Consider the following 15,505-nt stretch of genomic DNA (forward strand, 5'->3'; position numbering starts at 1 on the left):
GCACGTGGTGGGCTGCTCCAAGTGCATCGGCCAAAGACCTTTAAGGATGAACCCAGCAGGGACAGTCAGTGCATGGAAACTTCAAAGCAGGAAGATGGAGCGAGAGGAGCCACGCTCCTGGCTGGCTGACAAACAGAACTTGTGGGAAGCCCAGCTGCCCAACAGCTCCATGTCACCCCTGCCTCAGGTTCCTCAGCTGTGACATGACAGTGCGGGAAAAAGAGGAGGAAAAAACCAAAACAAAGCACAGAAGCAAAGGGAGATAAACATGATCCAGTTAGACCGGCTGTCCCCAGGTCTTGCCTGTCCTCACTGGACGAGCCAGCCTGCCATGGCTGTCCCTTTCCTGCTCCCTCCTGCACCCCTGCCACAAACAAAGGGTCAGATAAGGAGCCAGCTCAGGTCAAGACCGGTTTGACTCTGTTTCAAGCCCAAGGGAGCGGATTCAGTGCTGATTTTACACCTCACCCATCCTGTTTGCCTCCCCGGGGCAGAGGCCAGGACATGGAGCAGGGCGCACGCCTGGGTGGCTGGACCCAAAAATCCTGAGGCCGTGTCAGGGCACCACCGGCAGAGCCACACACCAGCTGAGCGCTGGCCAGAGCCAGGAAGCGTCACTGCTTCCTCCTGTTCCGGTGTCACACAACGTTGGGCGGTCGGAGATCGTGGACTTTGGCTTTTGCTTCCTGCTCCTGACAGAGCAGGGGCAGGTCCCGGCATATGCCCATGGGGAGAGCAGGGCGAGTCACTCATTAATCGAGGAACAGCAAGGTGGATGTCTGACCCTCGGGGCTTGGGGGAAAATGCACGCCAAAACAAACTCCAGTGCTCATGGAAAAAGGTCCAGATGCTGCAGGACCCATTTACTTCTAATGGGACTCAAAGAGGGGCAGGCAGGGAATGCCAATAGCTTTGGAATAGCTTTGTTTTTGGCAAGGGAGGATGGCGAGGTTGCACCACGGTTCACCACTGAGGCATTATTACACACCAGCACCTGATTTTGTATGCAGTCTCAGAATCAACCTCCAGAGAGGGGAAATAAAGGAAAACACCGGTTTCTCCCTCTCCATACTGCCAGGAGAAGCTGGCTGGCTGTACAATGCCAGGGATCTGCAGTGCTCAGGCCTGGTCAAAACCACTGAGGCAGCCTGTGCCATGGGCTCCCCTCTCCCCAGCACCCAGGAAAGGGGACTTGGCTGCACCCCATGATCTTCCACCTGCCTCCGGTTTCCACGGGGAGCCCCTCGCCCCCAGTTTGGCAGCACAGCCCTGTCGGTTCACATGGCTTTTGTCAGGAGGCACATTATCATCCATCTTTGCCTTAAATTAACCTTGATCACTTAAGGATGCAGAAAGACTGTTTCACACCAGCACCAATGCAAGAGGCAGCATGATGTGAAAGACACACGAGCATTGCAGACCCTAGGGACAAAACCTCCCTGATCACACTGAAGACTTTGTGCCAAGCAAAAGATCAGGATCCAACCACAGCCATCGAACACCAATGGCAGTAGGTGCCAACCCCCAAGGCTCCATGCAGCAAGGGCATTGTCCCTCCTCCTTGCAGACCCCTGACCGGAATATCCCAGAATTTTTGGGCGGCTGCAGCCAATGACAGACCGCACCTCCCCACCTGGTGCCTGAGCCACACACCTGCTTGTAGCCAAGCCATAGCCCAACACCGGCACATGCCAAAATCCTACTCCCACCCCAGCTCCCACATCAAAGCATCGGCTGGACGAGAGCACGCCTGCAGCAAAATGTGTGACACCAGCACCAGAGGCTTGGCACATACAGACGACGGGGCAGCCCCAACTGCTGTGCCTATGGGGAGGCACTCAGGAGGCTGAGACCCCGCGGGAGCCCCATCAGGGGGGTCACACTGGTGGTGTGGGAGTCGCCGCAGGGGTGGGAGCCGCCGTGCCAGCCGGCGCCGGGGCTGCAGCAGCCTCCGGAGGCGTTGCCATGGAGAAGGCAGCGCAGCAGCAGCATCCCGCATCCCACGCCCCCGCGTGGGCACCCCCTGCTCGGCGACCACCGGGCCGGGCACCGCCTGGGACACGCCGGGGCCGGGGACACGCCGGGGCCGGGGACACGCCATGCTTCGGGGCGCCGGCAGCCAGGCGGACGCCGCGGGGCCCGGGCGATCCCCCCGGGGCGACAGCTCCACGCAGCGCCCGGGGCGGGGTGGGACGCGGGCTCGCCTCTCTCCCCACGGCGGGGAAAAGGCAGAAAAACCCCGGCCCCCGCCCCGCTGCCGGCGCTCCGGAACCCCTCCCCAGCACGGCCGCGGGGTACGGGAGAAGGGCAACACGCTCCGCCAAAAGCCCCCAGAAGCCGAAAGGGGAGGAGCGCCGAGGGGCTCGGAGGACTCACCGCAGCGCGGCCGCCGTTCCTGCCGGGGCGGAGGGCTCGCTCCCCGCGGTCCGCCCGCCGTTCCTGCCGGGGCGGAGGGCTCGCTCCCCGCGGTCCGGCCGCCGTTCCTGCCGGGGCGGAGGGCTCGCTCCCCGCGGTCCGGCCGCCGTTCCTGCCGGGGCGGAGGGCTCGCTGCCCGCGGTCCGCCCGCCGTTCCTGCCGGGGCGGAGGGCTCGCTGCCCGCGGTCCGCCCGCCGTACCTGCCGGCGCGGCGCTGCGCTGCGCGGCGCGGAGCCCGCCCGGCCCCTGCCCACAATGGGCCGCGCCCGCCCCGCCCGGCGCGCTGGCGTCAGCGCCCGCCCGCCGCCGGGAGTTGTAGTGACGCGCGGGGCGGGGGCTCCGCAACCGGGGGTGCCGTGCTGGGGGTACCGCACCAGGGGCACTGCCGGGGGTACTACCGGGGGTGCCGCACCAAAGGTACCGCACTAGGAGTACCGCACTAGGGATGCTGCAAAGCGTGTACGGCACCGGGGGTACAGCAGTCGGGACAACGCATCAGGGGTACCGCACCCGGGGTGCCGCACCGGGGTTTCTGCACCGGGGACACCGCACCGGCACTGCCCGTGCTGCAGAGAAGGCGGAGGGCGAGCGGGAGGGTCCCGCTGCCGCCGAGCGGCGAAGATAAAGTTTCACCCGGCTGGCGACATGGGTGACACGGACACGCGGGAGCTGCGTCGCAGCTGCCTGGCAGAGGCCTCCCAAGCTGCGGCATTCTCCTCTTGGATTTAAGAAATCAATTTTCCAGGGGTTCCCATTTCATGTGAATCACAGCAGCAATTGGATACACGGTTGGATTCCCACATGCATGGGAATAACCTCGCTGCATGAGATGGCAGAAGGAGCAGTTAGTGGTCTTGGTGCAAATCAAAACTCACATCAAGTTAATAGCGTGGAACATTTTACCTTAAGTAAACTTTTTTTCTGGATAAGAGGTCAAGCTTTTTACATCTTGTATAATTGTTTTTTTTCTTTCTTGGCAACAGCTATATGGGAAGGTCTGAAAGGCAGGAAGGGATTTACTGTGATTGTGTTTCATATGGAGTCTGCACAAAAATTGATACAAAGGAGAAGCCAGTGTTGGAAAAGTAAAGAAAGAGCATTCTTAGAGGAGTTGATACCAAGTCATGGAGTAAAATTACAGAATCACAGAAGGGCTTGGGTTGACAGGGACCTTCAAAATCATCTAGTTCCAACCCTCCTGTTGTGGGCAGGGACACCTTCCATTAGACCATGTTCTCGTCAGCCTTTCCCATCTCAGCCTTAGCTTTCCTGACCCCATCCCTACACATCCAAATCATATCCCTGTACTCCTCCTAGGTCAACTGTCCACTGGCTGTGCATTTTCTTCTCACTCCTCAGTTTGAGGAGCAGGTCTTTGCTCAGCCATGCTGGTCTCCAGCCTGCCTTGCTTGATTTCTTTCATATCGGGTGTTGAAGCAACAGGAGGCTACAATCACAGGGGCAGTTTTGGTATAAAAGTGTCAAGGGCAGGTTATCTGGAGCAGCAAACCCAATGATGGTGTTGTGAAACTGGCAGGACAAGAGGATAAAACATATCTGTACTAGCGCACGGGTTTTGGCAAGAGAAATTGTAACTCACAAAATCTACCACAGTCCTTGATGGAGCCAAATATGTGGTGGAAAACGGAGATCTAATGGATATAAGAGATATTGATTTCCTAAAGGCTCTGACAAAATCCTTCATCAAAACATTTTGAGGGGAGTAAGGAGCCATGAAAAAAATACCTCAGTGGTTTATAGACAGAAACCACAAAGGCCAGACTGGGATGGTCAGTCTGCACTGGAGCTATGAGATGGGGAGTTTCATGGAGATCTGAGCAGGGGTCTGTGCTTGGCATCTTCATCAGTGATGTAGGAGTGGGGCTGGGTGGGGACATGGTGAGGGTTTCTGGTGACACTTGGCTGCTTGGAAAGGCCAATGGCACCAAACCACAGTGGGACCTCGGGATGCTCAGTGACAAAATGACAGATGAAATTCAGTGGAGACAAATGTAAGCAATGAGCCTCAGAGGGAGCCCTCCTAACATCATGCACATGGCAATGGGCTCTGAACTGACTGCAACCCCTCAGGAAAAGGATCCTGGGTTATAACAAGGAATTTGATTAAAGCATCAACTCAATGCTGAGCAGCAGTCAAGAAAGCAAATACACAGATAGGAGTTAATAAGGTAAGAGGAAAAACTGCTGTACAAATTCCTGGCTTGCTCTTTTCTTGAATGCTGTGAGCAGCTCTGGCCTCTGTTCTCACCAAAGAACTGGTGATCAAAGATATGGAGCATTTTTCACTGAGGTAACTGGTTAGGCCAGGACTATTCAATACAGTATTTCTATACAAACCTCAGGCTCAGGAAGTCCTGGAGCTGCATGCAGCCTGCTGCAGGCTTGGAGAGTTTATGGGAAAGTATCCCTGAACATTTCTCATACCCTTGGCTTATCATACACCATTGGCTATGAGATGATGCCGGGCAGGATGGTCCCTACATCTGACCTGGCACAGCTTTTCTTTCACTCTTCTGTTCATCTTTTTTCCTCCACAAAATGCCTTCCCAGGACCCCTCTTCCCACTCCCCTCCTCAAGGACTTTGGTTAACCCTGTAGTGATAGTATGATCTGGAAGCTCCCATCCTGGGTGAGTATCTGCATAATGGTTGGCATCTGGAATTGCATCTTCCTCATCAAAACTGCTCAGCCATTTTCTTGTAATTGCCTCCTCGGAGCTTGTTTGGACGCTGCTTATCAAGCCCCATTGTGTTGTTTTCCTGCTTGTTTTTCCAACAGCCGCCTATTAAATTAAGCTCCTGTATTCAGATAGGAAAACCCAATAACCAGCTGCCCAGAGCCTCTCTGGATAAGTAGGACACATGCAATAGTCATCGTGTAAGACTGATGAGCATCCGGCTCCGAGAAGGGGAGAGCATGGGTACCAAGCCTGCCTGGAAAATAATCCCTGTAATGCTTTGTTACAGGAGGGGGTTGGCAGGGTTTGCTCATTGGGTGAAAAACTAAACCAGGACTTTCCCTGAGCTGAGGGAAAGAAAATGGGTTTCTTGTTCTAAATCTGTAAGAATATACTTGGTAACGTTCATCGTTAGCTGCTCACTAGACCCTAATAAATGTTCTCTGAGACCAATCCATGTCAGATCAATATTGTCTTATCCTGGGGGAGAGTTTTTATGTGTCTGTTCCAGTGAAACTTAAAAGGACACTCTTGATTCAGCTGACAGTAATGGAATATGGAACCCATCCCCTTACAAAAATTAAATAAGATTGATTTTGGAGGAAAAAAGCCCTCTCTTCTTGAGGTTATAGTCTTTCATGATGCACAGATGATCTGCTCAGCAGAAAAACAGGCCACAGCTTTTATTTAATTGTTGTTTCAGTCTAAACCAAAGACTTGCACCAAAAGAACAAAACCACCATCTGAGCCCCTACCACCATCCCAATCCATTGGAGTTTATGGGAAGATTTCCATCACAGCAATCAGGGCCGGCTTTGGCTCAAAGTTAGGAGACAGCATTATGCATTTTGCTCTTTGACATGAGGTTTTCAGAGTACGTAGAGGACCTTTAGCAGTTCTGTATCTGGGCTGGGATGTTCTGTGTGGAAACAAACCACACCCTAAGCCGGCGTTATCTCCAACAGCACCGAGCCCAATCTCACCCCAAGATTCACATCAGCTCCCTGCAGCTGGCAGGGGGAGGCAAAGCTTCGGCATAACATTTCATAGCCTCAAAAGGGAAAATAAACGCATTCCCAAGGCAGCACTCCGCCGGCTGGGAGCGTTAGCAAAGACTCGGTGGATTTAGGCCCTGATTCTGCAAAGTCCTTAAGCTTGTAAGGAATTTGTAATTTGCTTGTAAGCAAATTCCCATCCGCTTCAGTGGCATTTAATCACATGCACATAAGTGCTTTATGGCGGACCAGGGAGTTGTACCTTGGTGGAGGTGGGGATATTGAGCCCAAGCAACTGAATTCTTTTCCAGTGTGTTCAGAGAAGGGTAAAATCATGGAATCATATTACAGAATCATAGAATGGTTTGAGTTGGAAGGGATCTTAAAGATAATCTAGTTCCAGCCCCCTGTCATGAGCAGGGACACCTTCCACTAGACCAGGTTGCTCAGGGCCCCACCCAGCCTGTCTTTCTAAGAAATGAAAAATGTAAGAAATAGTTGGAGAGCAGATTATGAGATTTACTGCAAACAGCTATAGCAAGATCTTGGTCCAGCCCTGCCCTGTCTAGACCCACTCTGCTGGGATATGCTGTGACAGCACAGCCTCTCCTGGCTGTTTCACCTGAAAGAACACCATGCCCTGTAGGAGACAGATGACTCTGATGAATGGCAGAGAGATACAAAGCACTTGCAAGTGTGCTGGGGGTATAGGAAACCCTAAATCATCTCAGTGCCTTGGCCAGGGCCCTCCACCCCACCCCTCTCTATGCTCCTGTCATTTCCTTCTTCCCCTCTCCGCTGCTCCCTGCAGCTGCCAGAAGCCCCTCGTGCTTCCCTCGCCATCCATCCTCCTGGCTGTCTCCCGTGAGATGCTGCACATGTGGCCATGCCCTGGTTTGGATCATCTTGCTGGTACCTGGTGTGTCTTTGGCAGGCTCCCCACACTCGGCTCCTGTTTGCTCACAAAGTGAAGGGTGACTCTTCCTTCCCAGAGCCTCCTGCCAGTGCCAGGCTTCACCCACAGCCTTGTGCCAGCCTCAGATGCTGGGTCTGGGGGGAAATGTATTGTTCAGGGAGGCTGGAGGGCTCTATCTCTTCCCCACCTAGACTCCTGAACATGGCTAGAAAACAAGCCATTCCTGATTAGGGATCTGTAACTTTGCTTGGGTCTTTTTTCTCCTCCGTATTCCTAGAGGTAACTTTTCTTGCACTGAATTTCTATAGAAGATACCAAAACAACAACAACAACAACAACAAAACATTTCAAGGTAGACAGAGCAAATTCTCAATGGATGAAAGTTCAGTACCCTGTTTTCTTCCTCACATCCATGGTTATTTATCTCCTGAAAGCAGGGAAGGAGGTGAGATGAGGGGTAGCATCCAGAGAAGAGGTGAGGCAGAAGGAAAAGGAACGAAGGGGTGGGAGAGGGGTGTAAATCAGTGCCTCTCTCTCAAGGCCAGAGACTGCTGCAGATTTCCACCAGCTGTTGCTGGGGCTGTCAGAGAAGGGTTTAACAGGGATGTGTGCACACATAGCCTACAGGGAGAGCTGCTTTTATTTGTTCACATCTAGCAGGGGTTGAATTTATTGCCTTTGCAGAGGGGCCAGCAAAAAGCCAGAGCGTCACTTAAATCCCATTTAAAACCTCAGATTAAGGCTTTGCAGGAAGGGAAAACAGGGAGGTGGAAATGGCCTGGCCAGATCTGGCTCCATTGCTTGGGGGAGTGGGCTACAAACAGCCAGGGAGACAAGGGAGGCTGTTGTTTTATCAGTGGAGCATCCTTTGCTCCAGACCTGTAGCACAGACAGTGAGGAAGTGCCAAGTCACCTTATGCTCATGATGAGTCTCCAGCCTCTTACTGGAGCATAAAACAGTTAAACCCCAGATCATCTGGTGGGTCCCAGCCCAATTCTGCCATCCATTAAGGAAAGAAGCTTATCCAAAGGAATAAGAAGCCGTCATCAAAGGCCTACCTGCTTTTGGAATATCTTAATCCTTGTGATTTTTGACATGATTCAATATTCTAGGAACCTGCCTTACTTTTGCAAGATGCCTAAGCCAATTCTTGGCAGAATTTGTCCAAAGTGACTCAGCCAAGGTCACTCTTGGAGTCTGTGGTCACCCTGGGAATGGCTCACAGATACCCCAAGTCCTGTCTGAGCACAATAAATCACAAAACCATCTCCATCTTGCTCACTATTTTGGTCCCCCTGATTTGTCCTGCATCATTAAATTTTTACAGCGCCTGACTCCAGATGACTTAAAGTTTGTGCCTCCTGTCTCCAGTAACTGCAGAGCTAAGAGGTTTTGTTCCTCCCAGCACAAGGGCTGGAATGTGAAGACTCAGCGACCAGCACAGGCAGGAAAATTTCTCCCATCCCTGACAGCTGTGTAAGTGGACATACAGGCTCCCGGTATCTTTCAGAGCATCAGTGTGGCTTTTACAGGTCCTGGTGCTGCATTTCTTTCTAATCAGCAGAATTCAGGATAGATCTGTTACAGGACTTGAGCAACGATGTTGCAGACAGCAGAGCAGCAGAGCCCTGTTGGATCCTTGCTAGAGATCACATCCTGCATGGATGGAGCGAGCACAGTACTGCTCCAGCCTCCCTGCTCCATCACTGGGCACTCCTGGGCTGACATCAGCACCATGAGATCATCTCTCTTGGCTGGCTATATTTTCTTACAGGTTTTCCCTGGAGGGCTTCTGGTTACTCTCTGGTTGCAGTTTCTCTGCTGCGAGGACTTCCGCAGGCTCGTGTTCCCTTTTCCATGGTACCCAGATGTTGCTCCACCCCAGGGTCTCCATGCAGCTGTGGCTCCATCAGCTGTCATGTGCTGGGAATGTTTGTGATGGGGAGGTATTGCAGCCACCTCTGGCTGATCCAGGCTGTACCCACAGCAACAGCCCTACTGGAAATTTTTCCTGGCTGGGCATGGGGTTGGACTCTGCAGGACAGGTCTTCTCTTTCCTCTGCTCAGCCTTTTCTCTGCCCAAGCACACAAACCTCTCCTCCTCCATCTATCTTGCAGTAGTTTTAGGTCCATGCACAAGACTCTGGCTGATATCCTGGCAGGATACCCTCAGTATCTAAAAGCTGCCCATGGCTGGTGCTTCTCAGAGGTCTCAGACTCAGGTTGCAGCCTTGCAAGAGCCCAGGAGGAGCAGCTGGGAGTGCAGGAATGAGCAGCTGGGGGCATTAGGAGAGGTGGCAGTAACAGCAGCCTCCCTGTATCACTGTCCCCGTGGTGGATGGACCCTGAACATGCCCTCACTGCCCCGGATTCCTGGTGACAAAAGGGTGTTGCCAAACTGGCAGAGAGGGAAGTCATGGTGACAACAACAGTGAGAGGGACCTTCCCAGTTGCAACTTCTTAGACACAGCTGGATTACCAACCCCATTCTTATATTTTCCATGGGGGCGGCATGAGTAAGAGCTGACTCCTAGGGATGTCTGTTGCCTCCAGAAACCCTTAAGGAGAGAAATGCTGATGGGACTATCAGGCTGTTTAAGTTTCAGGACACATCAGGGGAGTGGAGCAGTTGTGCAAGGAATGGGATGGTGACTCAGGTACAGGACAGAGCCAGCCCAGGGGGTCAGGATGCCCCAAGCATCCCCCAAGGCAGTGCCAGAGGGGATGGGCATGCACAGCTCAGCCTTTTCCACAATATCTGCAACACCTCAGTCCCTCCAGAGATTGCATTTGGGACACGGACTTGCCTTGGAGAAGAGCCCCCAGCCCCTGCAGCAAACCTGGTCTACTCATGGCTCTCCCTGTTTTGACTGATGGTGAGTTGGGGGTAAGATCAGGATTTGGGAGCATCTCAACATCTCCCAGATGCTGGTTTATGCATAAGGGACAGCGCAAATCATGAGCATAGGGCTCAAACACACTCCAAGTCTCACAGGTCTCCTGCAGATCCCAGCCAGGGGTATCCCGGGAGCCCCAAGACCCTGACTGCAGCCTCCCCGCAGCCAGCTGGGCAGTTGCGGTGCAGGAGAGGGAGATGGCAGCCCCCCAGCTCCCTCCAGGATCTGCACCCAGACCTCAGGGCGATCCCACTCCCTGTGGAGATCTGGGAAAGGGAGGAATGGGGAAGAAGAATTTTCCCACTTGGGCTAAGCTGATGGGAACGAAACCTTGCTCCGTCAGCCCTGACTGCCGAGGCGGTGGGAATCTGAGCTCAGCCCCTAGGCGACTTAATGGGCTTTTAAAAAACCCCTTTGTATTGGATCCATTCTTCTTCCCAAAGCTTGCTGGCCCCGCTCCAAGGGGAAACCTTTGATTCTACAAATACAGCACAATTATCATCCCGAGGAGTCTCAGCTATCAGGCTCCCCACCTCCAAAAGATCAGCAGGATGCCGGAGAGGTGCTTAAATCATTTCATCCTAAGAAAGCCTTGGGCTGTAGCAGCTTCCCTGTTGCTCGGAAAAAGCCACCCCTCTCCCAACAGCTTGGCTCCATTTTTCTCCCAGTGATACCGTCGCTAGCAGAGGCAAGGCGGGCAGCACTGTGGAAACCAGGCCACTGGGCTTCCCGGTGATTTCATCAGTCCGGGGACCCGGCTCGCGGAGATTTATGAGCTCACAAGAATCTCGCCTTGGAGTTATCTCCCCCTCCCCGCTTTTTATGGCTGTGTAGAAAGGGATTCGGCGATAGAGCCCTGCTGGGTACCGTAACAAGCTCGCTCTGTTTGACAGATGCAAATATTTTCCTCCAACATTGCACAGGTCCATGTGCACGGGCTGCTCTCGCCAGCGTCGCCACCACCCAGCACCGGGAAGCTCGACTTGGCGTGGGGGAGACGCAAACCAAAAGCTTGCCAAGCACTGCATCCACTCCCTGACTCCTGACCCTTGCTCACGACTCCCCTAAGCTCTCCTCCAGGTAGGCTTTTATTCTTTTGAAATTGTTTTGTTGGGTTTTATTTTCCTCCAAAAGTATTTTTATTTTCTTCAGGTAATACAAATCCTGCCCTTCTGCAGTGCTCTCCAGTCTAATGCTGGGATTTTTGAAGGAGCTAGATGCTCCACGTCCAGCAGGAGCCCGGCACTTCTCTCCTTGCAGAAATCCCCCTTTAAAGCACGTCATCAGTACTTTTCCGCCGCTGTTTTTCTTAGTTGTCTAAATAAAGCTTTCAAGTTACGGCTCCTTGATGTGAAGCCAGATTCAGAGGCTGTCAGTTCCTTTGTGTATCCTCAACTTGTCCGGGGGTGTTTTGTTTTATTTTGGGATGGCTGCTTGCTGCAAAGCTGTGCATTTAGCAGCACATTCCTGCCCAAAAGAGCAGCCGATTCTGCTCTTTGCCGGTGACAATGTAAGCTCCAAAGCACCACCGAGCCCGGCCCCTGCAAACCCTTTGCACTGTGCCTGCCTTTCTGTGAGGGTAAAGGATTTTGCAAGCAGGAATTTGCTCAGGCCACGGATTCACCCTCCCTGTGCCATCACAAGAGCCCCAGTGAAAGGTGTTTCACTGTGGCTGAACAGCCAAGGCCACTGTCCTCTCCAAGGTGCAGTTGCAGCCCATACAGCCGTGAGATACCGATGGAGTTTCTTTCTCATGGGAATCAGTTATTTGGGAAGGCTGATCCCTTCTGGTGACACACAGCCACCATGTGGGGTCTAGCAGAGGCTGCAGTGGCATGGCACTGTCGTTGGGGATGGCATCCCCGTCCTGCTCCAGGGCCATGTGCCACTTGCTTGGTCACACTGCTGTGGCCTGTTCCCTGGGCCAGCCCAGGGTGAAAGCAATGGGAGGCTGACCCAGCTCTGCCACCAGGAGGAATGTGGACCCACAGCCAGCTTAGGGATCCACACAGATCACTTCAGAAATCTATAGACAAGCAACAGGCTGAGACCAAAAATCCGCTGCTATCCTTTATCAAAACCACTGATGCTTACTTAGGATGCTCCAGGCATGATTCAACACTCATTATCTTCATTGAGCTGGAGATTAGGCTGCAATATTCCCAGATAATAGCATTATTAGCTCTGTATTATTCTTGCTACATTATTTATTTACACTGAGTCAAGAACACTCAAAACTTTCACTGAAACAGTAACACCACTTCAGCAGACAACATTTTATGCTGTGCTTTTTACAGGAGCAAAGATTTTGTGTAGAAGGAGCTACCCCAGGCCAAAAGCACCCTTTCCAATAAAGTCTTTTTGGCTTAACGAAGCTGTAGGTGCTATGGGTGCCCCACCAGATGCTAACAGTGTGGAAAGGTCATTTTCTAGCATTTCAGCACAGGCAATGTACTGTTGTGTCTCATTGCCTGCTGTGATGGCTCTGCCAGGGCTGCTCCTGGCCCAGGGACAGCTGACACTCATGGCATGGCTCACCAGGGGCTTTTTCTTGAGCTCTCATGACCTGTCTGCCTCCAGCCATCCATCCTGCACCAGCACAGGCTGGCACCAACCTTCTTTTGGCTAGAACAAGATTGCATTCTCCCTCTCTTCTCCTGAAAAATAAAATTAGACTGATTTAGTGATAAATTCATGGGCTTTTGGCTTTGGCCTTGCTCATCAGCCAAGACAACGTGTGGGCCACTGCAAAGTCCAGAGAACCAATCCTGGGTACAAGAAGTTGGCCCCAGGAAGGGCTGCCTGGGAGATCCTGCACTATGTACCAAGCCCAGATTTTCCTCTGACTTGGTGCTGCTACACAGGATAACTGTGGGGGATGACAGCAGCTGAGTATCCATTCACCTTTGCTCAATGACCTTGTCATGGAAAACAGAAACTGACAACCTGACCCTCCAGACAACCAGCCCCTCTCTGGGATGCAAGGGCTTTTCTGGGGCAGGGTACTCCACTTTCTCCATTTCTTTCTAAAAGACTCTCTTTGCAATCAGAGCTGCTGACCATCTTATTAGCACACCTCCCAGTCTGGATTAAAGGGACCCCCATGATGCTGGGGGTTTCTTTCAGCTCACAGTCTCCCTATCAGCTCTTGGTACCCATTGCTTCCAGAGATGAGCACAGCCCTGCATGACACCTGACACACTCCCTAGGGAGGGTGCTCCAGGAATGTCCTGCTACCCACCTGAGTTCAGGAGCAAAAGCAGAGCTGAACATGCACATTCTTGATAGCCCCACATGGCCCTGCTCTCCCCAGTTCATTCCTGGAAGAAGGATTCCCACTGAGGGAGCGACTGCTTGCGATGTACTCACCACCCAGCTGTGGCTCCCCAAAAATCCTGGCACATGCCGGGGGCCAGCTTTGATGTGAATTTCTTTGCTATTTGAAACAGCCTCTACTGGAAGGGCTTGAACTGAAGGCTGTATATAAAAGCTGCCATTGTTTTTATTGGGCTACCATCCATCTGTTTATAACACAGATGCCCTGAGTGATTCTGCTGGCAGGAAGCAGAGGTGAAGGGGCTCCCTTGCATGTGCTCAGAAATCATCACCACATCCAGGACTCCTTTTAGAGATGTTTAACATCATCCATCTTTCAAGCCTCTCACAGCACTGCCACATCTCTGGGTTTTGGTATAAACACTCAAGTTCAGAGTTGGTGAGAGAGAGCAGGGCAGGTGGTGCAGTTACGAGATGTCCTGCGTCAGAAGTGGTGCAATTTGTAGCTGCTTGGAAACGCCCTGGCAGAGAAGCAGGGGATCTGGGAGACACACCTCTCCATTCCCAGCCCAGCCCAGAGGCAGCCTGCCAGCCACAGAGCACAGGCACGAAGCACTAATGGAGCTACAACACAAACTGCTCGTTTGCTTGCTGTTTGTATTCCATATCAACCAGAGCTGTCTGGAAGAAGCCCTGGATAATATTTCCTTGTGTGTTCCTCTTCAAAATCCCAGCTCCAGCTTTTGGGAGCTGCTAGCAATGTCCTGCCCTGGCACTGCCTCTAACTGAAGCTCTAGTCAGCCAAGAAGGGATGAATTTGTCCCTTGTTTTGAACCACAGGAGGGGAGTCTCCATCCCTCTGCCCACCAGTGGCACACCCACCTACATCCCACCTTGGGCTCTTCTACCCAACAGCCACTGCCACCACCCAGCCCAGCTTCACCTGCTCCACCTCTCTCCCATACCCATCCTTTTCCTTTGGGACATACCTTCCCTGGGTGCAGATGTCCAGGAAGGCTGCACAGCAGCACAAAGTCCTGGTTCCCTTTATGCCTCCTGCAGCTGCAGCTCTTGGGATTTGGATTGCAACTAGATGACTTGCCCAAGCCCAAAGAGTGGATCAGTGTGAGAGGAGGGATGTGGACATCCCTCCCTGTGCTGTGCCTCCAGCCCAGCCTCGCTGTATGTTGAAAGCACACAAACCGGACATTCAACTTACCACGTCTTTGCACAAGGCCAGCCACGGCTGAGGCTGCCAGGGAATTATCAGATGCTCTTGTGGCTCTGCAGAGAAGCCAGGATTCTAAGGGAAGGGTTACTGATTGCATTTTGGCCCTGGGGAGCTCTGTTGGACAAACTGCTGTATGATCACTGCACAGTCCAGCCTGCAGAACAGCACTGTAATATTTTTCTCTTATCGTCGTGCAGTTTTGGAAGCTCTTATTTGATCTCCTTTATCCATGTGAATATGTTCAAGAATGCAGCAGCCTCTGCCTGCAGAATAGTTCCTATTGTTCCCTTTGTTCACGTGTCTGGGCTGTTCCTCAGCCTCCTCTCTCCCTTCCTGCAAAGAGACACACTCTGTATGGTCAAAAAGTATCTTTACAACTTGATCTTAGATATGAACTCAGCCATGGGAAAGGCAGAGGGCATATATTCCTGAATATTACAGCTTTTTGTGATGCAGAGGGGACCGTGGTGAAAGGTACCCTGAGCTCACACAGTGAATTAGCTGCTTTTAACTTCAACCAGGATCTACTCACCCATGCCCAACCTGCAAACTGCTCAGAATTAATGCTGAAAATGGATGGCACTGGATTGGGCATTTTTGGCTTATCTATCTGCCCCTCCTGAAGTGCTGATTCTTTTAGTTTTAGTAAATCCACAGCAAATCAGCCTGGAAGAGAAACAAAGAATCTGAAGGTCATGAAGAATACATATCTGCATTTCAATTTTTTATCCTGCTTCTTTTTCTGATACCAAAGCTTATACATGCCTTCATGGTGAAAACAGGCTGGAATTGACTTAGATATTAAAAGTATTTAACTTGGAGACTTCTTTTTGTGAGTGTGGAACTGAATTCAGTGCTTTTCAAAAGCAGGCCTCCAGCTTTGCAAATATGTCTCTCTGATTTCTAGATCAGCCCTTTCCACTTCTCCTTCCAGACAGGTCTGCAGCAGGTTATCCTAACACGATCTGCACAATCTTTACACCCTGTTGGGCACACCGTTTCCAAACAAAACCTCAAACAAACCTCAGCTCCATCTAAAAACCCATCTCCTCTCCATCCTCCTTGTGGAGAACCTG

General features: G+C 52.2%; 1 protein-coding gene and 1 long non-coding RNA gene across 3 annotated transcripts in view; both read right to left on the reverse strand.

Moving 5' to 3' along the window:
- DAAM1 (dishevelled associated activator of morphogenesis 1) overlaps positions 1-2,653 on the reverse strand; it is a 90,604-nt gene extending 87,951 nt beyond the window's left edge. The window contains exon 1 of the mRNA XM_069018526.1: positions 2,377-2,653. The gene's annotated coding sequence lies outside the window, so the exon portion shown is untranslated. The remainder of the gene's footprint in view (positions 1-2,376) is intronic.
- Positions 2,654-12,017: 9,364 nt separating this feature from the next.
- On the reverse strand, positions 12,018-15,505 carry LOC138110908 (uncharacterized). Of its 2 annotated transcripts, none has more exons than XR_011151154.1 (4): positions 15,453-15,505; positions 14,962-15,095; positions 14,418-14,762; positions 12,018-12,579 (listed from the first exon to the last, which is right to left on the reverse strand). It is a non-coding gene; the product is annotated as an uncharacterized lncRNA (long non-coding RNA). The 2 variants fall into 2 exon arrangements; XR_011151153.1 differs by having other exon boundaries at positions 15,195-15,479.

This window comes from Aphelocoma coerulescens, chromosome 5 (genome assembly GCF_041296385.1).
Source record: "Aphelocoma coerulescens isolate FSJ_1873_10779 chromosome 5, UR_Acoe_1.0, whole genome shotgun sequence".
NCBI lineage: Eukaryota > Metazoa > Chordata > Aves > Passeriformes > Corvidae > Aphelocoma > Aphelocoma coerulescens.